This window comes from Nicotiana tomentosiformis, chromosome 5 (assembly GCF_000390325.3).
Source record: "Nicotiana tomentosiformis chromosome 5, ASM39032v3, whole genome shotgun sequence".
In the NCBI taxonomy this organism is placed as follows: domain Eukaryota; kingdom Viridiplantae; phylum Streptophyta; class Magnoliopsida; order Solanales; family Solanaceae; genus Nicotiana; species Nicotiana tomentosiformis.
This window is the reverse complement of record NC_090816.1, coordinates 26,405,178-26,430,018: the sequence shown is the minus strand read 5'-3', so window position 1 is coordinate 26,430,018 and position 24,841 is coordinate 26,405,178. Positions and strand designations below refer to the sequence as shown.

General features: G+C 39.1%; 1 long non-coding RNA gene across 3 annotated transcripts; it reads right to left on the bottom strand.

The window, feature by feature from the left end:
- Positions 1-1,220: 1,220 nt before the first annotated feature.
- LOC138910826 (uncharacterized) lies at positions 1,221-23,526 on the bottom strand. 3 transcript variants are annotated; one of them, XR_011415981.1, is made up of 4 exons: positions 23,334-23,526; positions 21,321-21,369; positions 19,179-19,223; positions 1,221-1,485 (listed from the first exon to the last, which is right to left on the bottom strand). It is a non-coding gene; the product is annotated as an uncharacterized lncRNA (long non-coding RNA). The 3 variants fall into 3 exon arrangements; XR_011407722.1 differs by lacking the exon at positions 1,221-1,485 and adding an exon at positions 18,592-19,071 and having other exon boundaries at positions 19,163-19,223; XR_011415982.1 differs by lacking the exon at positions 1,221-1,485 and adding an exon at positions 18,592-19,071.
- Positions 23,527-24,841: the final 1,315 nt, after the last annotated feature.

The window sequence follows — 24,841 nt, the reverse complement described above, 5'->3', positions numbered from 1 at the left end:
CAGAGTTGAAAGAATTAAAAGAACAGTTACATGAGTTGCTTGATAAGGGCTTCATTCGGCCCGGTGTTATTTGGGATGAAAACGCCCCAGCATCATTTATGCATTTGATGAACAGTGTATTTCAGCCCTATCTTGACTCCTTCATCATTGTATTTATTGACGACATTCTGGTGTATTCCCGGAGTCAGGAGGATCATGAGCAGCACTTGAGAACTGTGCTTCAGACTTTGAGAGAAAAGAAGTTATATGCAAAATTTACAAAGTGTGAATTCTAGCTTGATTCAGTGGGATTTTTGGGCCATATAGTTTCGTACGAAGGGATTAAGGTAGATTCGAAAAAAATTGAAGCAGTGCAGAGTTGGCCTAGACCATCATCAGCTACGGAGATCCGGAGTTTTCTTGGTTTGGCAGGATATTATTGCCGATTTGTAGAGGGTTTCTCTTCTATTGTTGCACCTATGACCAAATTGACCCAGAAGGGTGCTCCGTTCAGGTGGATCGACGAATGTGAGGAGATCTTCCAAAAGCTCAAGACAGCTTTGACTACAACCCCAGTATTGGTATTGCTTACAGGTTCAGGGTCTTATAATGTGTATTGTGATGCATCGCGTATTGGTCTCGGCGCATTATTGATATAAGACAGTAGGGCGATTGCCTGTGCGTCCAGACAGTTAAAGGTACATGAGAAGAATTATCCTGTCCATGACCTTGAGTTAGCAACTATTGTCCATGCCTTGAAGATTTGACGACATTATTTGTATGGTGTCTATTGTGAGGATTATACCAATCATCGGAGTTTAAGGCATTTGTTTAAGTAGAAGGATCTTAATTTGCGGCAGTGGGGGTGGTTGGAGTTACTAAGGATTATGATATCACCATTCTCTATCATCTCGGGAAGGCCAATGTAGCGGTCGATGCCTTCAGTCGTAAGGCGGAGAGTTTGGGTAGCTTAGCATATTTACCGGTAACAGAAAGGCCTTTCGCCTTGGATGTTCAGGCCTTGGCTAACCAGTTTGTCAGATTGGATATTTCCGAGCCGAGCCGAGTTTTGGCTTGTGTAGTTTCTCAGTCTTCTCTTTATGTCACGGCTCGAAATTCCCACCCTCGGGACAACGATGGCGCCTAACATTTCACTTTCTAGGCAAGCCAACGCTAGAATAATATTATCCATTTTAAAATAATTTTTAAATTTATTAATAACATAGAAACAAATGCAGAAGTAAAGTCTGAAATGTAGTGAATAATCCATAAAAATAACGGCGTCTAAATACCATACCAGAATCGGTTTCAAAAGTACACAAGCTTCTAGAATAATACAAATAAAGGTCTGAATAAAATAAAGCTGTCTGAAAACAAACACACAGCTAAAGTAAAGTAGACGGGGACTTCAGAACTGCGGACATCGTGCAATTATACCTCAAGTCTACTCTGGGTAGCTGAAATCCGAGCAAGTCTATGATACGCCTCTGGGACCAACTCCGAAATCTGCACAAGAATTACATAGTGTAGTATCAGTACAACCAACCCCATGTACTGGTAAGTGCCGAGCCTAACCTCGATGAAGTAGTGACGAGGCTAAGGCAGGTCACTTACATTAACCTGTACGCAATAAAAGTAATAACCACAATAATAGAAATAAACCAGGTAACTCGTTTTAACAATTGATGCCAACTCAATAGTCATAATCAATTATTATTTCAATCAATTTCCTTTGCAGCGTGCAACCCGCTCCCACAATATATCCATATTCAATTCTATTGCGGCGTGCAACTCGCTCCTCCAATATATATATTTTAATCAAGTCTGTTGCGGCGTGCAACCCGATCCCCCAATATATATATCGACTTTTTAAATAAGTCTGTTGCGGCGTGCAACCCGATCCCCCAACATGGACTTTTAATAAGTCTGTTGCGTCATGCAACTCGATCATCCAATATGGACTTTTAATAAGTCTGTTGCGGCGTGCAACCCGGTCCTCCAATATGTATTCCTTTTTATTTCTGTTGCTCCTCCAATATATTCATTTACCAATTCTTATAAAATAAATTTCTCCAATAAATGCAACAATTAATATGAAATTATAAGACAACAAGCATACAATAATTATGATTTATTTTTGAGACAGACAATGACAAGTAGCAATTTATTTTGAAAATCAGGGAGAAAATAGACAGTTTAATATTTAATATGCTAAATGTCAAGTAACAATTAAGACACATAAATCAAATAAGCATGTAACAATTATTGCAGGAATTCAAAAATTAATATTTGATAAAGAATAGGAGAGAAACAATTATTATAACAATTAATTCGTGTCTTAGAATAATTTATAATTTTTAAATAATTATGCAACAATTAATTTGACGACGTATAGATACTCGTCACTTTGCCTATACGTCGTTCACATGCATTTCACATAACAAATAATTTAAAGGTTCTATTTTCTCAAGTCAAGGTTAACCACGACATTTACCTCGCTTTGCAATTTCACTCAATTACTCGACCACAACTTTTCCTTTTGAATTTATCTCCAAAAGCGTCAAATCTATTCACAAACAATTCGATATACTCAATACGAATCATAGGAATTAATTCCATATGAATTTACTAATTTTCCGGATAAAATCCGAAATTCACTTTAAAAGTTGACAGTAGAGCGCATGTCTCAAATCTCGAAAAAAATTACGAAATCCGAACATACATTCCGAGACGAGTTTAACCATACCAAAATTATCAAATTCCGATGTCAAATGGACCTTCAAATCGTAAATTTTTATTTTTGAAAGATTTTATAAAAATCTGATTTTTCTCCCAAATTTCACGGATTCATGATATAAATGAGTATGGAATCATGAAATATAATCAATATAGGATAAGGAACACCTACCCCAATGTTTTCCCGTGAAAATCACCCAAGAATTGCCTTACCCAAGCTCAAAAATGAAAAACGGTTGAAAATGGGACGAATCCCATTTTGCAGAACTTAAGTTTTGTCTCTCGAATATTTACCCTTTGCGAACGCGGTCAGTGCCTCGTGTTCGCGAAGCACAAATTTGTGGTAACCAATTTTACCCTTCGCAAACGGGAGGGATACCTCGCGAACGCGAAGCTTGCCTGGCTTGGCCTTCGCGAACGCGAGATGCCCTTCGCGAACGCGAACGCAAATTTCCTGGCCAGCCATTTTCCCTTCGCGAATGCGAGGCTTCAATCACGAACGTCAAGCTTTGTACCTCGACCCTTCATGAACGCATTCCCTCTATCGCGAACGCGAAGCACAAAATGTGCATGTCCAATTTACTCTTCGCGTTCACGAGAGTACCTTCGTGAATGTGAAGAATAACACAACAGAAGCTCGAAGTTTGCAGAAAATCAGATTTTCTAAGTTCCAAATCATCCCGTAGCCTATCCGAAACTCACCTAAGCCCTCGAGGCTCCAAACCAAACATGCACCCAAGTATTACAACAACATACGAACTTGCTCGCGCAATCAAATCGCCAAAATAACACCTAAAACTATGAATCGGACACCAAATCAAGGAAAATTTTCAAGAAAACTTTAAAACTTATATTTTCATAACCTGACATCCGACTCACGTCAAATCAACTCCGTTTCTCACCAAATTCGGCAGAAAAGTCATAAATATTATAGTGGACCTATACAGGGCTCTAGAACCAAAATACAGACCCAGTGTCAATAAATCCAGCATCAGTAAATTCTTAAAAATCATTAAGCTTTCAAACTTTTAATGTTTCATCAAAATTCCATATCTCGGGCTAGGGACCTCGGAATTTAATTTCGGGCATACGCCCAAGTCCCAAATCACGATACGGACCTACCGAAATTGTCAAAATACTGATCCGAGTCTATTTGCTCAAAATATTGACCAAAGTCAATTCAGTTGAGTTTTAAAGCTCTATTTTATATTTTAATCTATTTTTCACATAAAAACTTTCTGGCAAATTATACGGACTGCGCACGCAAGAGAATTGATAAATAGTGCTTTTCGATGACTTAGAACACAGAATTAATTATTAAATTTATATGACACTTTGGGTCATCACATTCTCTACCTCTAAAACAAACGTTCGTCCTCGAACGGAGTTAGAAAAGTACCTCAGCTGGTGAATAAGTGTGGATAGACACTCTGCATGTTCGACTCGGACTCCCAGGAACATGCCTCTACCGGCTGACCTCTCCAGTGCACCCGAACTGAAGAATAAATCTTAGACCTCAACTGTCGAACCTATCGGGCTAGTATAGCTACCGGCTCCTCCTCATAAGTCAAATCCTTGTCCAATTGGACTGAGCAGAAATCTAACACATGCGACAAATCACCATAATATTTTCGGAGCATAGACACATGGAACACCGGATGAACCGCTGATAAACTAGGTGGTAATGCAAGCTTGGAGGCTAATTCACCCACCCTTTCAAGAATTTCAAAGGGTCCAATATACCTAGGTCTCAACTTACCCTTATTTCCGAACCTCATTACACCTTTCATAGGTGAAACCCGGAGTAATATTCTTTCTCCAACCATTAATGCAATATCACGAACTTTACAGTCGGCATAACCCTTTTGCCTGGACTGAGCTGTGCGAAGTCGATCCTGAATAACCTTGACCTTATCCAATGAATCCTGTACCAAATCGGTACCCAACAACCGAGCCTCTCCCGGTTCAAACCAGCGAACTGGCGAAAGATATCGCCTTCCGTATAATGCCTTATATGGATCCATCTGAATGCTCGATTGGTAGCTATTATTATAAGCAAACTCCGCAAGTGGCAAGAACTAATCCCAAGAACCTCCAAAGTCTATAACACAAGCGCGAAGCATATTTTCCAATATCTGAATAGTGCGCTCTGACTGTCCGTCTGTCTATGGATGAAATGTTATACTCAACTCAACTCGCGTGCCTAATTCACGCAATACAGCCCTCCAAAAGTGTGAGGTAAATTTTGTACCTCAATCTAAAATAATAGACACGGGCACACCGTGTAGGCGGACAATCTCACAAATGCAAATTTCAACTAACCGCTCTGAAGAATAGGTAACCGCCACTGGAATGAAATGTGCTGACAATTTAGACACTGAGCTACATATGCAACTATATCCTTCTTCATTCTCCTCCATTAGTAATGTTGTCGTAAATCTTGATATATTTTGGTGGCTCCTTGATGAATAGAATATCTTGAACTGTGTGCCTCTTCAAGAACTAATTCACGAAGCCCGTCAATATTAGGCACACAAATACGATTAAGCATTCGCAGAATTCCATTTTCCCCTATAGCAACCTATTTGGCATCACCGTGCCACACCGTGTCCTTAAGGATAAGCAAATGAGGATCATCATATTGCCGCTCTTTGATGCGCTCATATAAAGAAGATCGAGCGACTGTGCAAGCTAAAACCCGACTGGGTTCCGAAACATCTAACCTCACGAACGGATTAGCCAACGTCTGAACATCTGAAGCTAACGGCCTCTCACTAATCAGAATATACGCAAGACTGCCCATACTCACAGCCTTTCTAATCTAAGCATCGGCCACCACATTGTCCTTTCCGGGGTGATACAAAACGATGATATCATGGTCTTTCAGCAACTCCAACCATCTTCTTTGCCTCAAATTAAGATCTTTTTGTTTGAACAGATACTGAAGGCTACGATGATCAGTAAATACCTCACACGAGACACCGTAGAGGTAATGCCTCCAAATCTTTAGCGCATGAATAATGACTGCCAATTCTAAGTCATGAACAAGATAATTCTTCTCGTGAACTTTCAACTGCTGCGATGCATATGCAATCACCCTGCCATCTTGCATTAATACTGCACCAAGCCTAATGTGAGATGCATCATAATATACCGTATACGATGCTGAACCTGTGGGTAATACCAACACTGGTGACGTAGTCAAAACAGTCTTGAGCTTCTGAAAGCTCAACTCACACTCATCTGACCATCTGAATGGGACACCTTTTTGGGTCAGTCTGGTCAATGGTCTTGCTTTAGATGAAAATCCTTCCACGAACCGACGATAGTAACCTGCTAAATCCAGGAAAGTCCAGATCTCTGTAACTGAAGTAGGTCTAGAACAATTCTGAACATCCTCTATCTTCTTAGGATCCACCTTTATGCTCTTTGTAAAACTACCCTTCTATAACTTCCATGTAGAATCTCTAATAAGATCACCAATAATAAGTTTAAACATTTTGACCTTAATGTACTACTACTTGGACCGAGATAGAAAATTCAACTCTTAACCTCTTAGATTACTTTCAAGGAAAAACTATTAGGTATCCTTTTGCTGAAAGTTTGGACACAAATCTATGCTAATTTAAGCGTTATATCGCTAGTAAGAGACTAGAATATATGAAATAAGCTATAATTACGGATTTCTTTCATCAATCTTGAAATAATTTAATCTTTTAATAGCTTTAAAATATATGCTTTAGAGTTTAAATCTTTATACATTTGGACATTTGGTTACAAATTTATTAAGAATATGTTAGATTTTTAAATATTTAATTAGTAAAAATTTACTTATCTTTTGAGCATTTAGATTTGAATAATTTTCTTTTCTTTTATATGTAACATTAAAAAAATTGGTTTTTGGATAATTTTGTTTATAACACCCAAAATATATTTAAACATCAAATGTTGTTATAGGTATATAACAATCATTCACTATAAAAGCCAAAAAGTATCGGAACAAACTGTAAAAACAGTATTTAACCTATCCAACTTCAAGTATCATAATTGAGCCTAAAAAGCAGTATTTAAAGATTCTCAATAGTTAAGGGGCCTTTTGTATTTCTATATACGATTGCGAAGATGAAGCTAATAATCAAGAATATGCTCACTAATCACAACATGAGCAATGCCAGATTGAAGGACATAATTGAGGAAACGATACTGATTATAAGCCAAGCAAATGCTAACCCTAATTATTGCTACAGAGAAGCTAATCAAGTAGTTGATCGATTGACCAAAAATATATCTACTAAGGGAGAATCTTCTATAACTTTTACCTTTCAGAACATTCCTAGAGAGGCAAAGGACCCCTTTAATCTAGATAAGTGGCAATTGCCTAGCTTCAGAATTAGATATGATAAGGCAAATTTCTATGTTAGTTAATTGTTCATTGATATGAACTGGAAGGCTAAAGAACTTCTTAGTCCAATTTTTCAAAAGGAAAAAAATCAAGAATTTATGGCCCTTAATCAAATTGGAAAAATCCAATCATTTCAAATTAATAATGACAAAAAACAATCAACATTGTCAATTTTCCTGGGTAAGGATCTCCAAGTTCGTCTTTTCTTAGATAACGAAATTCTTTACCACACTAAGGAATTAACAACATACAACTCAATTTCAATTACGGTATTTAGAAAATCTAATTAATTAATCAAAAACTAAAGTGTTTACCCGAAAAATGGATAGAGTTGAATTTATACGTAGTTCCAAGGATATGTGGCGTAACTTAATACAAATTGTAAGGATAAATAGAAATATAAATATGGATTGCAAAGAATGCGAAGTAGATAAGGTTGTAAGGAACAATAAATCTTAGGACTCAACAAATAGAATTAATTTAAGAAATCTGAAAGAACAATTCTTTACTATGGAAGAATATAGCGTTTTTATTACAATGTAAGCCTCAGAAAAACTTGTCTTTCATAAATGATAACCATGCCCTTTTATAATAGAGGGACCTTGCTCTAAGCATAATAAAAAATACTCAGTGGGAGACCCATAATAAACCAACTTTTTCACAATTTCTGTCAAGATTCTCGCTAGTGGGATTGCAATGGCTTTTGTCTGTGAGCTCGATCTTGCCTTGAGACTTCGATCTTGGTTTGAGCTCGATTCTGACTCGAACTCTCGATCTTGGCTCGAGCTCGATTCTGACTCGAGCTCTCAAATTGATTCGGGGTCAATGTTGGTTGGTCTCTGGATGATAGCTTTACTCTGCATCATAGTTCGATTTGGACTAGCGCTCGAAACGATGTCTAACTCAACATGGATCGGTCCCTCGGGTTCGAGGCTTGTTTGTTCCATCTTTGGAGTCTCAGTTCGATCGACTATTGTTCGAACTCGATCAGACGTGCAAAGGCCGAAATATATTTCGACCGTATACAGATAGTCCCCTCATTTTTCAGGAAGAATGTAGTGATAAACGATGTGATTTTTTAACGGCTTGATCGGATTATAACCTGACGTCCCCATCGGGCTTGATCATGACGCATGTGATGGGTGTCCCTTAGGTTTTGTCTTTCAAGGCATTTAATGCATGCCATACGGTGGTCGGCCACCGTTGATACTGAACCTCCATTGCTTAAACCTATAAATAACCCTTCCTCTTACCATTTAACACTTTTACATCTTTAATCTTCCAAACTTTCCAAGTCCCTTTTTGTATTTTCTGATTTACCCGCCAGTCTGTGATTTCCCAAAAGCCCCCCTTCAATTCTACCAAATCTTTGTCACTTTCTTTTATTCCTCACTTTTGAACTCAAAAATGGCGAAAACATCACAAACCATTCCTCAGAAAGAGAAGGCTTCATCTTCACAGTGTGCCGCCGATGAGACACCGGCAGAACCACGGCCTGAGGAGTGTGTTCCCGGGGCATGTGTTCTTACTTCAGATTTTAAGGTCGATAAAGGTTCATCGGTCCCTGGCCGGTGTGAGCCGGTATCGAGGTACATGTGTTCGATAACCGAGAAGCACCTCAAACAGCTAAAGAAGGATTGCAATTGGGGTGAAAAAGAAATAATAATTCCTACCCCTAACGAGGATATCATTTCTTACGTGAAAGGATTTTTGAATGTGTATACTTACCCTTTCACTTTAGGTCCCATCGATTCCGTTATTATTGACTTTTGTCGTCAATACCAGGTAACCCTAGGCCAGGTCCATTCTTCTTTTTGGTGGATCATCATCTTGATCCGATATTTTATGAGCAAAATCGAGGGGATGCCGTTCACCCTCGACCATCTTATCTGATTGTACCGTCCTCGATGTTTTTGAGGAGAGTTAATAAAACTTCAGCGTCGGGCTACCAAGGCTCTGTTCTCGAGCATTGACGAGGACAGGGATCAGGGTTGGATGGGCAGGTTCGTTCGAGTGAGGACTTCGGACCTGATTCCGGCTGAAAAGATGCCATTTCCTGAGGAATGGAATATGAAACGTAAGTGTGATCCTGCTATTACTTCTACTTTGTGATGTAGCGGTTCCCTAGATGCCCGGAGAAGTTCCCGATCTCAAGAACTGAGCACGAGCTCTTGTTTCGACCTCCACATACGCCGAGCGCTCATGGCGTGATTTGTCAAAGGGTCGATGAGAGGCAAAAAATCATGGTAAGCCCATTTCTCGTACTCTTTGATAATTTGAATGAGGTGATTTTCAAATATTTTATTAAGACTTTTCATATGTATGTTTGGGTAAAGACGCGGTTTTGAGGCCTTTGTCCAACGAGGAAGAAATCTTGGCCTCTGTCCAAAAATCGGTGAAGGGAAACAAAAGGAAAAAAGGCCCCCGTTCCTGAAGACCCAAAACTGAAGAAGAGGATGGCTCATAAGCAGAATAAGAAAGTCATTCCTTTGACCGTAGAATCAGTTCTGCGTCTAAGGGATGAAGATGAAGAAGAATAAAATGATGGGTCCGAGCTGGCGGCCCAAACGAAGAGAACCACCGATGCCCCATCGGCAGCTGGATCAATGATGCTTCGCGAGGCTCCACCTCGAACTGAGGATATACCGGAGAAAGATTTGGGTAGAGTCCCCGAATTATCGGAGATCGAAGACGCATCTCACCGGAGCCAACGAGCAGGGGATATGACTGAAGGGGCCCTCGAATCCCTTCGAACCAAAGAGAATGCTCCAGGTGATTCATTTGGGGCAGCAGCAATCGAAGATCCGCCTACCTTTCCCACTTTTTCTGCTTGGGTGATTCGGGAAGCCCAAGCTCTAGGGGCCCTCGATCTAGACAGGACTCACGATGGAGAGGATCCCTTTCGTGACCTGTTTACCGGTATCGAGGACGTTGCCGGTACTAGTGATGAATCGGATCTTTTTCATGGGGTGCGACAGGCTTTGAATCAGGTAAGCTTTTAAAATTATTTTGTCGGTACTATCTTTATGTTTACTTTTCGTTAACTTTGTTCCTTGTATCTTTATAGGCAGCGGCAGTTCATCGAGAAACATGTTCTCGGTCTCAAAACGAGCTGCGTCGATATGAGGCCGACCTTCAACAGGTTACTGATGAGAGGAACTCCCTAAGACTTCTCTTAGGGCAGAGAGAAGAGGAAATAAAAGACCTCCGAGCTGAGTTGGCCAATGCGTACCGAGATCAGACCGATTTGTCTGAGCAGATAATGATACTTTTGAAAGCCTATGGGCTTGATACTGGAACGATAACTAACATTTCGGTCTCATAACTGCGGCAAAAAATCGAGATGATCGGGAAGCTTCGTGAGGAGGTCGACGTAATAAAAATGGAGTCTTTGCAGTGGAAAGAAGGTACTGCAAAGAAGGTATGGACCGTTTTGCTGCAGAAAAAGAAACTACTCGAGCCCAGTTATCATCAGCCGAAACCCAACTTCAAAAAATGAAGGAAAAAGGCTTGGTTCAAGCAAGAAGAATAGAGGAGCTTTAGGCTCGGTTGGCCTCTATACTTGCCAAGGCCGGAACTGATGCCGAGAAAGCAAAAGCCGATGCAGATGCACTCGTGGCCATCTTTCGGGCCGATGCTGAAGCTGCCCAGGTCCAAGCAAGAGAGGCAGCTGAGACCGCCGATATTCGAGCATATCGGGTCACCGAACTAGCTAAATGCCGATCCCGAAGGGAAACCCTCGAGGAGATCCATGCTGGTGGTTTCGATCTTGCTGAAGAAATAAAAAGGGCCAAAGAGCTCTACGCCGATGCTGAAGCTCTGGTTTTCGATGATGATGATGATGACAATGATGATGATGATGGGAGAAAGAGCGGATCCAAGAACGGGGGGGGGGAGGGGGAGCCCTATGAAGAAGAGACCGCCCCTGAGGATGACCAAGAAGTTTAGTCCTTAGTTTTACGTTGTAATCAACCATGTAGATAATTTTGTATATTGATAATTTTGCCGACTTGCTTTTGTTTCGTGAAGACTTTATTCACTTCTTTATGAATGTTTTCACAAGGATCTGAACAACTTAATCAAATTTGGACTTCGCAGTCTCTATGATCGATCGAGATATAGAGATATAGCCCGTAGGCGTAATGGTCGAGTGAGTGCTTGCTCGAATTTGAAGAAATATAGCCCGTAGGCATAATGGTCGAGTGAATGCTTGCTCGAACTCGAAATGGAAGTAGCCTGTAGGCTTATTAGTCAAGTGAATGATTCGAACTCGAAGTAATATAGCTCGTAGGCGTAATGGTCGAGTGAGTACTTGCTCGAACTCAAAATGAAAGTAGCCCATAGGCTTAGTAGTCGAGTGAATGATTCGAACTCGAAGTAATATAGACCGTAGGCGTAATGGTCGAGTGAGTGCTTGCTCGAACTCGACATGAAAGTAGCCCGTAGGCTTAGTAGTCGAGTGAATGATTTGAACTCGATGTAATATAGCCCGTAGGCATAATGGTCGAGTGAGTGCTTGCTCAAACTCAAAATAAAAGTAGCTCGTAGGCTTAATAGTCGAGTGAACTATTCGAACTCGAAGTAATATAGCCCGTAGGCATAATGGTCGAGTGAGTGCTTGCTCGAACTCGAAATAAAAGTAGCCCAGAGGCTTAGTCGTCGAGTGAATGATTCGAACTCGAATAATGTAGCCCGTAGGCGTAAAGGTCGAGTGAGAGCTTGCTCGAACTCAAAATAAAAGTAGCCCGTAGGCTTAGTCGTCGAGTGAATGATTCGAACTCGAAGTAATGTAGCTCGTAGGCGTAAAGGTCGAGTGAGTGCTTTCTTGAACTCGAAATAAAAGTAGCCCGTAGGCTTAGTCGTCGAGTGAATGATTCGAACTCGAAATAATATAGCCCATAGGCATAAAGGTCGAGTGAGGGCTTGCTCGAACTCGAAATAAAAGTAGCCCGTAGGCTTAGTCATCGAGTGAATGATTCGAACTCGAAGTAATGTAGCCCGTAGGCGTAGAGGTCGAATGAGTGCTTGCTCGAACTCGAAATAAAAGTAGCCCGTAGGCTTAGTCGTCGAGTGTATGATTCGAACTCGAAGTAATGTAGCCCGTAGGCTAGTAAATTGATTCTATTTGCGCAATAAATCTCCAAATAGAGGAATTTTTCTTGGGTATAATATGTCAGTAAAGAGGAGAACTTTTCCAAGTGACTACATATGTGTTCGTGTTTCGCGCCTGGGTTCGGGCCAATCTACATAATCATGGTTTGTTTGGACCATTTGGCTCTTACAACTTTTCCTATTGAAACCTTGTTATTGCGAAATAACTTTCTTGCATCTGAACTTGATGTATTTGAGGGGCCTAATGCCTCCCCAGTATTCGAGGTCGATTGTAAAGAGGCCTCGGATACTGTTGTAAGTGCAGCACGATCATTGGTTGCCTCGTTAAAAACCTTGCCAAAAAACCCATTTGGGATAAAACCGGTCTAAGGGAAAAAGAGTGCAATGCGTGCTTTTAGATCTAGGGCTTCGTATCGAAGGATCCATTTTAGCTCCTGATCAGACTTCTGCAGGGATCAGTTTTGAAATGTAAATGAATAATGGAGGGATCGTACCTTAGCAGTAGTATCATTTAAGATATGACACATTCCAATTGCTTGATAGTTGTTTGCCGTTTATAATACCAAGCTTGTATGATCCCTTTCCGACGTTCTCGAGAACCTGATATGGTCCTTCCTTGTTCAGTCCTAGTTTTCCTTCGTTTGGATTTTGGGTATTGAGGGTGACTTTCCTTAGCACTAAGTCCCCGGGCATGAAATGGCGGAGCTTGGTTCTTCGATTATAATATCTTTCGATTCGTTGCTTTTGGGCGGCCAATTGAACGAGAGCAGCTTCTTACTGTTCGTCCGATAATTCGAGGCTAGTGTTCATAGCCTCGCTATTTGATTCTTCTGTTGTGTATCGAAATATGGTACTGGGTTTGCCGACTTCGACTGGTATCAATGCTTCGGACCCATATACTAAGGAAAACGGGGTTGCCCCCGTACTGGATTTTGATATCGTTCGATATGCCCAAAGGGCTTCGGGTAGGATTTCTCTCCACATTTCTTTAGCGTTGTTCAGCCTCTTTTTTAGGTTCTGAATGATGGTTTTTTCCGTTGACTCGACCTGTCCGTTCCCACTGGGGTGGTACGGTGTTGATAATATCCTTCTTATTTTGTGGTCTTCGAAGAATTTCGTCACTTTGCTGCCCACAAATTGTTTCCTATTGTCACATACTATTTCGGCGGGTATCCTGAATCGACATACGATATGATCCCAGATGAAGTCTATAACTTCTCTCTCTATTACTTTCTCGAACGCCTGTGCTTCGACCCATTTAGAGAAATAGTCAGTCATAAATAAAATGAATTTAGCTTTACCTGGTATTGATGATAGAGGGCCGACGATATCCATTCCCCATTTCATGAATGGCCATGGGGATAGGACTGAGTGAAGTTGCTCTCTGGGTTGATGGATCATTGGTGCAAACCTTTGACATTTGTCACATTTTCGAACAAATTCCTTCGCATCTTTGCCCATATCAATCCAATAATACCTTGCTCTGATTATTTTTCGGACAAATGGATCGGCACCGGAATGATTCCCACAAGTGCCCTCGTGCACCTAACGTAAGATATAATCGGTATCTCCTGGACCCAAGCATACTGCTAATGGCCCATCGAATGTCCTTCGGTATAGTGTTCCATCGGAAGCCAATGTGAATCGAGCAGCTTTGGTCCGTAGGGACCTTGAATCTTTAGGGTCCGATGGGAGCTTTCCGCTCTTTAAGTATACAATGTACTTATTTCTCCAATCCCAAGTTAAGCTTGTAGAATTTATCTCGGCGTGACCCTCTTCGATCACGGATCTCGAGAGTTGAACGACAGTCCCCGGGCTCAAGTCACCTTCCTCGACCGACGATCCCAAATTCGCAAGTGCATCGGCCTCACTATTTTGTTCTCGTGGAATATGCCGTAAAGTCCATTGTTTGAAATGGTGCAAAGTGACATGTAGCTTGTCTAAATAATTTTGCATTCTATCTTCTCGAATTTCGAAGGTTTTGTTTACTTGACTCACCGCCAGCAAAGAGTCACATTTGGCTTCAATGACTTCTGCTCCTAAGTTTTTAGCTAGCTCGACACCTGCAATCATGGCCTCATACTCGGCCTCGTTGTTAGTCAACCTGGTAGTTTTAATAGATTGCCTAATAGTGTTACCTGTGGGTGGCTTCAAAACTATGCCTAGCCCGGACCCCTTCACATTCGAAGCCCCGTCCGTAAAAATGGTCCATACCCCTGATGATGTACTCGATTTCAACAGTTCTTTTTTGACTTCGGATACAAGGGTTGGCGTGAAATCGTCCACGAAGTCTGCTAAAATTTGAGACTCGATGGTCGTACGGGGTTGATATTCGATATCGTACCCACCGAGTTCGACGGCCCATTTTGCTAATCGGCCTGATAGTTCGAGCTTGTGCAAAATATTATGAAGCAGATAAGTGGTTAATACGTATATGGGGTGACATTAAAGGTACGGTCTTAACTTTCTAGAGGCGCTTATTAGTGCGAGTGCTAGTTTTTCTAAGAGCGGATTTCTAGTTTCTGCTTCTCCTAAGGTCCGACTTATATAATAAATGGGGAATTGCGTACCTTGCTCTTCCCGAACTAGGACACCGCTCACTGCAATTTCCGATACTGCTAAGTACAAGTAGAGTTTTTCGTCTATTTTTGGAGTGTGAAGTAGTGGTGGGCTCGATAGATATCGTTTTAGTTCCTCTAATGCCTGTTAGCATTCCGGGTTCCAAGCGAAACCATTCTTCTTTTTGAGTAGAGAGAAAAATTTGTGACTCCGATCTGATGATCTCGAAATGAATCAGCCTAGGGCTACAATCTGTCTCGTTAGCCTTTGTACAGTTTTCACCTTATCCACGATGGTGATGTCTTCGATGGCTTTGATTTTATCAGGGTTGATCTCGATTCCTCGATTCGACACCATGAAGCCGAGGAACTTGCCCGAACCGACCTCAAAAGCACATTTTTCGGGGTAGAGCTTCATGTTGTATTTCCTCAAAATCTCGAATGTTTCCTGCAAATGGGTCAAATGGTCCTCTCCGCACAGGGACTTAACTAACGGTCATCAATGTAAACTTCCATTGATTTACCTATTTGTTTTTTGAACATTTTATTTACTAGGTGTTGGTAAGTAGCCCCTGCATTTTTTAGCCCGAAAGGCATCACATTATAACAATATGTTCCATACTTGGTGACAAATGAAGTTTTTTGATTATACCCGGAATAGGCATCTAGAAAAGTAAGGATCTCGTGGCCGGTCGTGGCATCGATCATGCGATCGATGTTGGGCAGCAGAAAAGAATCTTTGGGGCATGCTTTGTTTAAATCCTTATAGTCCACACACATTCTAAGTTTGTTTCCTTTTTTAGGCACTACAACTATATTGGCTAACCATTTGGGATATTTCACCTCCCGAATGGACCCTATTTTGAGAAGTTTGGTTATCTCGTCTTTTATGAATGTGTGTTTTACCTCGGATTGGGGCTTTCTCTTTTGCTTCATCGGTCTGAACTTAGGGTTCAAGCTTAGCCGATGCATCGTTATGTCCAATGGAATCCCTGTTATATCTAAATGGGACCAAGCAAAACAATCAATGTTATCGATAACTAATTGAACAAGTTTCTTCCTGAGTTCGGGGCTCAACCCCGTTCCGAAGGCTCAATCCTCAATTGTTGATTTGGTGGCGTCAGAGTCATCCGGAATCATGAAAGATCGAGGGACCCTTTGATCATCATCTTCTTCAATTTTTCGGTTATCTGGTTGGGTCGAAACCGATGTCTGTGATTGCTATTTGGTGTCCCGTTCTCTTTCTGAGCCCGATCGCTTTATTGGCGAAGGCGAGGATATTGATATCGCTTCCTCTACGGTGAACATTTCTTTTGCGGCAGGTTGTTCTCTGTACACTATTTTGACACCTCTCGATGTTGGGAATTTGAGGAACTGGTGCAAGGTCGAAGGTACAGCTCTCATGTTGTGGATCCATGGCCTTCCGAAAAGGGCGTTGTATCTCATGTCGCCTTCGATCACGTGAAACTTTGTTTCCTGGATGGTTCCGGCAATGTTTATCGGTAGGATTATCTCCCCTTTGGTTGTTTCACATGCCATATTGAATCCATTTAGAACCAGAGTTGCGGGTACGATCTGGTCCTGCAGGCCGAGTTGTTCTACGACCTTCAATCTGATGATGTTGGCCGAGCTACCTGGATCGATCAACACACGTTTAACTTTAGTTTTATTCATGAGTACGGATATTACCAATGCATCGTTATGAGGTTGAATGACTCCTTATGCATCTTCATCACCGAAGGACAAAGTCCCTATGGGTGCGTAATCTTGAGTTCGAGATCGCTTTTCCCTTACAATCGATATTTTAGTGCGTTTAAGCACTGGTCACTGAGGGGTATCGGCGCAGCCGATAATCATGTGAATGACGTGCTGCGGTTCTTCTTGCTCGTTTTGCTTGCCGAAATCCTTGTTTTTAAAATGGTTCTTCGCCCTATCGCTCAGAAATTCCTGAAGGTGCCCTTTGTTAAATAACCGGGCTACTTCCTCTCTTATTTGCCCGCAATCTTCCGTTCTGTGGCCATGGGTGCCATGATATTCGCATGTTTGATTGGGATTCCTCTAGGCAGGATCGGTCTGCATGGGTCGAGGCCATTTAGTGTCTTTGATGCATCCGATAGCTGATATGATGGCAGATGCATCAATGCTGAAATTATATTCCTATAACCGAGGTGCTTCCTTAGATTCGGCAGGCCTATCGAAACTGCTTCTGTTTATCAGCCCTCAGGAGCCATGACTTCGATCGCTTCTTTTGTTATTTTGCCTGAGGTTATGTCTCGATTTACTGACTCTGTGGCTTCCGATGTATGGTCAGTATCGATCTCCAATCGGACCTCATTCCCGATTAGTAACCCCTCGAACATCGGATTCAGACCCCAATTGATCATCTTCGACCCTAATTTTCGATTGGTACCGATTGTGCATGTCGGCCCATGTGATGGCTGCGTATTCGATCAGGTTATACTTTAATCAGCGTGAAGCCATCGAACTTCGCTCGTTCAAACCTTGAGTGAAAGCCTGTACGGCCTAGTCATCTGTGACAGGTGGCAGGTCCATTCGTTCCATTTGAAAACGAGATACGAATTCCCTCAGCATCTCGTTATCCTTTTGTCTTACCTTGAAGAGGTCTGACTTACTTGTTGCGAATTTTATGGTGCCGGTATGTGCTTTCACAAAAGAATCTGCTAACATGGCAAATGAGTCGATGGAGTTTGGCGGTAGGTTGTGATACCAAATCATCGCCCCCTTCGAGAGGGTCTCTCTGAATTTTTTCAGCAATACGGATTTGATTTCATCATCTTCAAAATCATTGCCCTTGATGGCACATGTGTAAGATATGACATGCTCGTTGGGATCGGTCGTTCCGTTATATTTGGGAATTTCTGGCATACAAAATGTTTTGGAGATTGGTTTCGGAGCTACGCTCGAGGAAAAGGGTTTTTGCACGAATTTTTTTGAATCCAATCATTTTATCATTGGTGGAGCTTTCAGGATCTGATCGACCCTAGAATTATAAGTTTCTACTTTTTTTATCATTGGCTTCGACTCGATTTGTGAGTTCCTCGAGTAATTTAGCAATTTCAGGAGTAGTCCCCGATTCTTGCTCATTTGACTTCATAATGGCTGGTTCCGTTCCATGAGTAATTTCTTGGGGTGGATTGGGCTCCGGCCTTCTTTGTAGCTGGGTTTGGCTCTACAACTGGGCTATTGCTGCCTGTTGGGCTTGCAACATTTCGAAAATCATACGCAAACTAACACTGTTTTCCTCGACGTTATGAGTGTCTCGAACCGCAGACCGAGTTCCACTATGGATGCTATTCTCGGGTTCAGCATGTAGGTTTGCCTCAATTGCTATATGCGAATTGATATCAATCGGCGCTCCGATTCGAGCTCCAACGGTGTTCACAAGTGGTCTTTCAGTATTGGGTGTCAAGTTGTTGTTTTCGTCTTGAAGACTGGCCCCGTTGTCGATCGGTGAAGCCATTTGATTGATGGTTATTCGTAGCTGATCCGGAATTCAAGGTGCTTTTGAAAATAAGCGCAAAACACAATGGCGTATTTTTTTTAGATTCGTATCAAATAACCGCTGTTATCCTTGGCCCCACGGTGGGCGCCAAACTGTTTACCCGAAAAATGAATAGAGTTGAATTTATACGCAGTTCCAAGGATATGTGGCGTAACTTAATACAAATTATAAGGATAAATAGAAATATAAATATGGATTGGAAAGAATGCGAAGTAGATAAGGTTGTAAGGAACAATAAATCTTAGGACTCAACAAATAGAATCAATTTAAGAAATCTGAAAGAATAATTCTTTACTGTGGAAGAATATAGCGTTTTTATTACAATATAAGCCTCAAAAAAACTTGTCTTTTATAAATGATAACCATGCCCTTTATAATAGAGAGAATAAAAAATACTCAGTGGAAGACCCATGATAAACCAGCTTTTCCACAATTTCTACCAAGATTCTCGCTAGTGGGATTGTAACAGCTTTTGTCTGGGAGCTCGATCTTGCCTTGAGCCTTCGATCTTGGTTTGAGCTCGATTCTGACTCGAATTCTCGATCTTGGCTCGAGCTCTCAAATTGATTCGGGGTCAATGTTGGTTGGTCTCTGGATGATAGCTTTACTCTGTGTCATAGTTCGATTTGGACTAGCGCTCGAAACGATATCCAACTCGACATGGATCGGCCCCTCGGGTTCGAGGCTTGTTTGTTCCATCTTTGGAGTCTCAGTTCGATCGACTATCGTTCGAACTCGATCGGACGTGCGAAGGCCGAAATCTATTTCGACCGTATACATAAAGTTAACATGTACTCATAATCTAGACAAGGATACCAAAATTAGATATGAGTTTGTAGTGAAAATACTTACATGAATACACACATACCTGGCGAATAAGACTTGAGAAATTATTGTGCTTGAAATACCTACGCTGCAAAGTAATTGATCAAAACATATGAGAATCGCCTGGGAGAAATGAGAGAGTGAAAGATTAAAAAGTTAGGGAAGAAACAAGTTGAAGAATACAAGGGCACTGATCAATTACTTGCAGGTAATGGAAATATTGCTCACTAAACAAAAATAAACAATAATTAGTGACAGACAAATTTTGCCGCTAAATAGCAAAATTCGTTGATTTCACAGCGAATTAGTGTCGAACTATAAAAAAAAATCTATTAGTTACGAATTATTAAGCGATAAAATTAGTGATGAGTTTCCTAGCGAAATTGTTTTTAGCAGTTTTAACCATATGACACATAATTGGTACAATTCTTCTCCCTTCTTCTCACAAAATGTTCACATTAAATAGTACTCTACATGTTCCATTCATTACTAAAGCTTTGCTCTCTCTCCAAGAAGTTTTCTCAGTACTTGCTAATGCTGAAATATTATGTATGCCTAATCAGGGATTTAGTAAAATACAAAAAAAAAAAAAATTAAGAGGAAAACATGAAAAAAAAAAAAGAATAATACTCACACATTACAACAAAAAATGGTCTTAACGGCCAAAAAATGTTATTGCAAAAACCTTTACCAGCAATTGAGTATTTGCTATAGTATCCGGCATCGCTAAAGGTTTTACTGAATACTCCCTCTGTTTTAATTTAGATGAGATAGTTTGACTCGGCACAGAGTTTAAGAAAAAAAAGGACTTTTAAAACTTGTGATCTTAAAAGTTTAAGGGGGTAAAAGCTTTGTGGGGTCATGTCATTTGTGTGGTTACAAAAGCTTCTCATTAAGGGTAAAATGGGTAAAATAAAGAGTTTAAAGTTAAATTATTTCCAAATTTAAAAATATTTTATTTATTTTGAAACGGACTAAAAAGGAAAGTATCTCGTCTAATTTGAAACAGAGAGAGTATTAATTTTATGAGATATTGGACCATCACATGATAGCAATTTTTATGAGATATTGGACCATCACATGATAGCAAAATACAAGTGGTTCATAGTATAGTCACATGATTGCAACATTGACTGCTGGATTCCTAAATAATTATGCAAAGTTGTAATGGGGAATCCAATGTAAAGTATGAGAACAATATATTTGTGGGTTGGTTTCACTATTAAGGTAAAAGTTTCGGATGAGAATTTTCTGTGTCTCTTGTGAAGAATGCTACTTCAATATGGTCCATGATTATGATATTTTCAAACCTTTATATTCTTAGATTATTAGGACTAGGTTCACAATAGAATCAATGTCGTTTTCTTGTCTATGGCAGCTGAAATTTTGTTAGTTGTTTAAGAAGTTTAATTTTTATATACTAATCATATTTTTTTATATTATTAGGTCACTTAAAAGATACTAACTATAAATATTTTTTCATAATAAGTGAGTTGATTAGCAGTATGAAGAATAAGGTACCTGCTACAACTAGTTAAAATACATTAAGGGGTTGTTTGATAGAATATATTAGGAAAAATAATACATATATTAACTTCGGTATTATTAATCCATTTTTTGATAGTGTTTTTCAACTAATATATAATTAATACTTGCATTAGTTATACATCATATTTAGTATTATTTTTATACATAGCAAATCATTAGCAATACTATAGTTTTTTTAATACATGGATAAGCATATATAAAGATAGAATTACCCTTTCAATACCTTTAATACACCAAACCGAACAGTCGATAAGAAATAATCTCAGTATAACTAATTCCATCATAATCAATCTCAGTGTTACTAATCTCAGCATTATCATTCATCCTATTCAGTATTGTTCTTATACGTTCTAACAGACGACTTGTAATAATGTAAAAAAAATTTAAGCTGACAATATATATAAGTCAAATCTTAAAATAATTCGTAGAGTTGTAATGCTTACCAAAAGCATATATTCTTAACCAACTGCCATACTTTTCTTCTTTTTTCCTATAAAGATTCCTTGTGTCGTACAAGAAAGATGTGAAAAATGTATATGCTCCGATAAGTATAAGAATTTGGAGCTGACTTTTGAAGATAAAAACAAATCGACAAAATTTATGAAAAGATGATAATTCCTAAAGAAAGAGAACTCACTAAATCTTTGTGCTTGCTCGAATATCCGTACCAACAAGTCCATGGTCCACTGAAAGCATATATACATTAACAAAGTACTGGCCATAATGAATAATTAATCTCAAAATTAAATTTGAGATGAATTTATTTTTATATTTAGTTGGCATAAAATTGTGGTATAACTAATTTCAAGATTAGTTATTCCGGGATGATAGTATTTTTTATCCTTATGGGAGGGTGAGATAACTAATTCCAAAATAATTAATTCCGATATAATTAATCATGAGATAACTTATTTTCCAACCAAACGACCCTAAAGTCTTTTGGTTTACCACACTAACAAAAAATATATTCCAACATAAATTTTGCATAATTCCATGTATGGTTAATTGTAAAAAAAAAAAAATTGCATAATTTAATACAGCATTTGGCTGTCTTTATTAAGTCCCAAACTGTCAATATCCCACATAAAGTATATTGAAATATGCGTATTATTTTGTGAGGGATAAAATGTGAAATAAAAATATATGTATTAGCTATACATAAAAAAGAGTAACTAAATAAAGGAATTCAAATAATTAATCCCTACATAACAATCCTTTCATTATTTAGAAGTTTCCATGTTCCTGTTTCGTGAATGGAGAATCTTTTATTAGGGAGTATTTTGCGTATGTCTAATTGATGCAAAACTAAATTAATTGGATCAATGAATTTCAGATATTAAATAATCAAAACGGAAAAAAATCTATTTTTTGGGTCAACCCGTCAATCCTATTTTATTATTTTCATGAACATTTTAATGAATAAAAAAACCAATTACTTTCATTAATTCTTTAGTATAACAAAAGGTTAACCCCCCCCAAACACACACAAACCAAAGGTAACGTCTGCTCAGTAACTTTTCATAGATAAAAACTGCAAAGTTATAGGGCACCCCACAATCTTTTGGCATTAGGTTGGAGCAGTACCAATCTAAAATGATTCCTTAAAATTCAGCAGCGACTACTGGACAAGCTCAAACCAATGATATCACTACTGGTCAACCAATGAACCAGATTATGCAGATATATATGAACCAGATATATGCTTAAAATTCTCTAAGCATTTTACATTAATTTTGGTACATAAATTCAGATGCGGATTCATAATTATAATTTGATTGATTCGGCCTTCTTAGTACGAAACTCATTGTACTTTTAAAATTATGAGTTTAGATCTTATATTTATTAAAATTTTTGTAGGTTTTTACATAAGAATTAATATTTTGCGTCAAATATATTGGGTTCGAATGCACCCGATGCCAAGGCACTTAATGTGCCCGTGTATATTTTACTCATCTGCAATTCGTAGCCTTATCTTTTTCCCAATAAAAAACATTGAAACGTTAGTAGTTAGCCCAAAATCATTCAACACTCAAGGTTTTAGCTAATTAAAATTTAGCACTTAAGAACGTGGCTTAACGGTCAATAATGAGAAATCATTCAGAGTCTAAATCCTAGCAAAAATAAAAATTGGTAGGTGATTACTCTCCTTGTGCTTAAGCTTCGGATAGAGTTACTCGATTAGTGTCCATGCTGATTGGTGAGATATAACAGGTATCGAGTAGTAATAGAGATGCGTGCAACCCACACCATTAACATAAACTAAGAAAACCTGATTAAGATATGCAAGAATGTTACATCATCTCTCTTCCAAGTCAAAGGGTTATTGCTTCTTTTAGTAGTTTCTCTAAGGTAAGAGTTACTTCAAGAAAAAGCATACAGAACAGTTGAGGAAAAAGAATACAATATTATCATGCAACGGTTCTCTATTCCAAGTACACAAATAGAGAAAACAAGGAAATTCATGAGCAAGAAAATTATATATACTGACCAGTGGATATATTATCTTAGATTTGGATCATTTCGGCTAAGCCCATACCACCATAACCTAGAGTTTATAAATTGAAACAAAATGCTGCCTAAAGCAATGAATTAAAGATGATGTACTTCAAAGAAACTTAGAGAACTGAAAACACTAAATTAGAGGACTTACAAGAGTGTAGAAGGTGCAAATTTCATCAACTTCTCCATTATAACTAAGTTTAAGACTTCATCATTTTTCAAGACTCTTTGGCGTAAGTTCCCTGGCTTTGACAGGGTATTTAGTCCGTGTTGCTATTCGTATAGAGATCATCTTTTGAACTCGACGAGGTATATATTGTGTTTGAGAAAGAGTCTAATATTTATCGTGGCTATCCCACAGTCAACTACTAGCGTCCATATATATATATATATGTGATTGTTTTGTGCATGCACGTACCATGCAAGTTGCAAAAGGCTTATCTTTCCAATAGCTTTTGCATCTTTTACTAGTTAGCATTCTTTCACACACTCGATTTCTTCAAATTATTCTTTTCTTAACTTGGTCCTTAACCGTTGGTTTTTGTTGGAATTCTTGTCCAAGATTCATGTATAATTATCTTAAATTATTTTCTTTTTCTATTATTGATCTAAGCTAGGGGCATGCCCATGCATCATACAGTCTAATGGTTTTGTCAACGTTTTGAAGATAGTACTAGTATACTTTGTATTTGTTAACCCTTTCACTTATTGTCACGACCCAAAATTCTCACCTTCGAACCGTGATGACGCCTAACATTTCACTTGCTAGGCAAGCCAATGTTAGAATAATATTATCCATTTTTAAAATAAATTTAAATTTATTAATAACAAGGAAGCAAATGCGGAAGCAATTTTGAAATAATCCATAATAACAACGGTGTCTAAATACTATCCCAGAATTGGTGTCACAAGTGCACGAACTTCTAGAATAAATACAAATAAAGGTCTGAATAAAGTAAAGCTGTCTAGAAATAAACACACAGCTAAAGTACAATAGACGGGGACTTTAGAACTGCGGACGCCATGCAGTTATACCTCAAGTCTCCTATGGTAGCTGAAATCCGAGCAAGTCTATGGTACGCCGCTGGGACCAACTCCAAAATCTGCACAAGAAGTGCATAGTATAGTATCAGTACAACCGACCCCATGTACTGGTAAGTGCTGAGCCTAACCTCGACGAAGTAGTGACGAGGCTAAGGCGGTTCACTTACATTAACCTGTACGCAATATTAATAATAACAACAAATCATATAAATAAATCAGGTAATTCTTTTATAATAATTGAAGGCAACTCAGCAATCATAACCAATTATCATTTCCATTAATTCTGTTGCAGCGTGCAACCCGCTCTCACAATATATTCACATTCAATTCTGTTGCAGCGTGCAACCCACTCTCACAATATATTTACATTCAGTTCTGTTGCGGCGTGCAACCCGCTCCTCTAATATATTCATTTTAATCAAGTCTGTTATATATTTATTTCAATCAAGTATATATATAGACTTTTAAATAAGTCTGTTGCGGCGTGCAATCCGATCCCCCAATATTTACTTTTTATTAAGTCTATTGCGGCGTGCAATCCGATCCCCCAATATTGACTTTTAATAAGTCTGTTGCGCCGTGCAACCCGATCCTCCAATATTAACTTTTTAACAA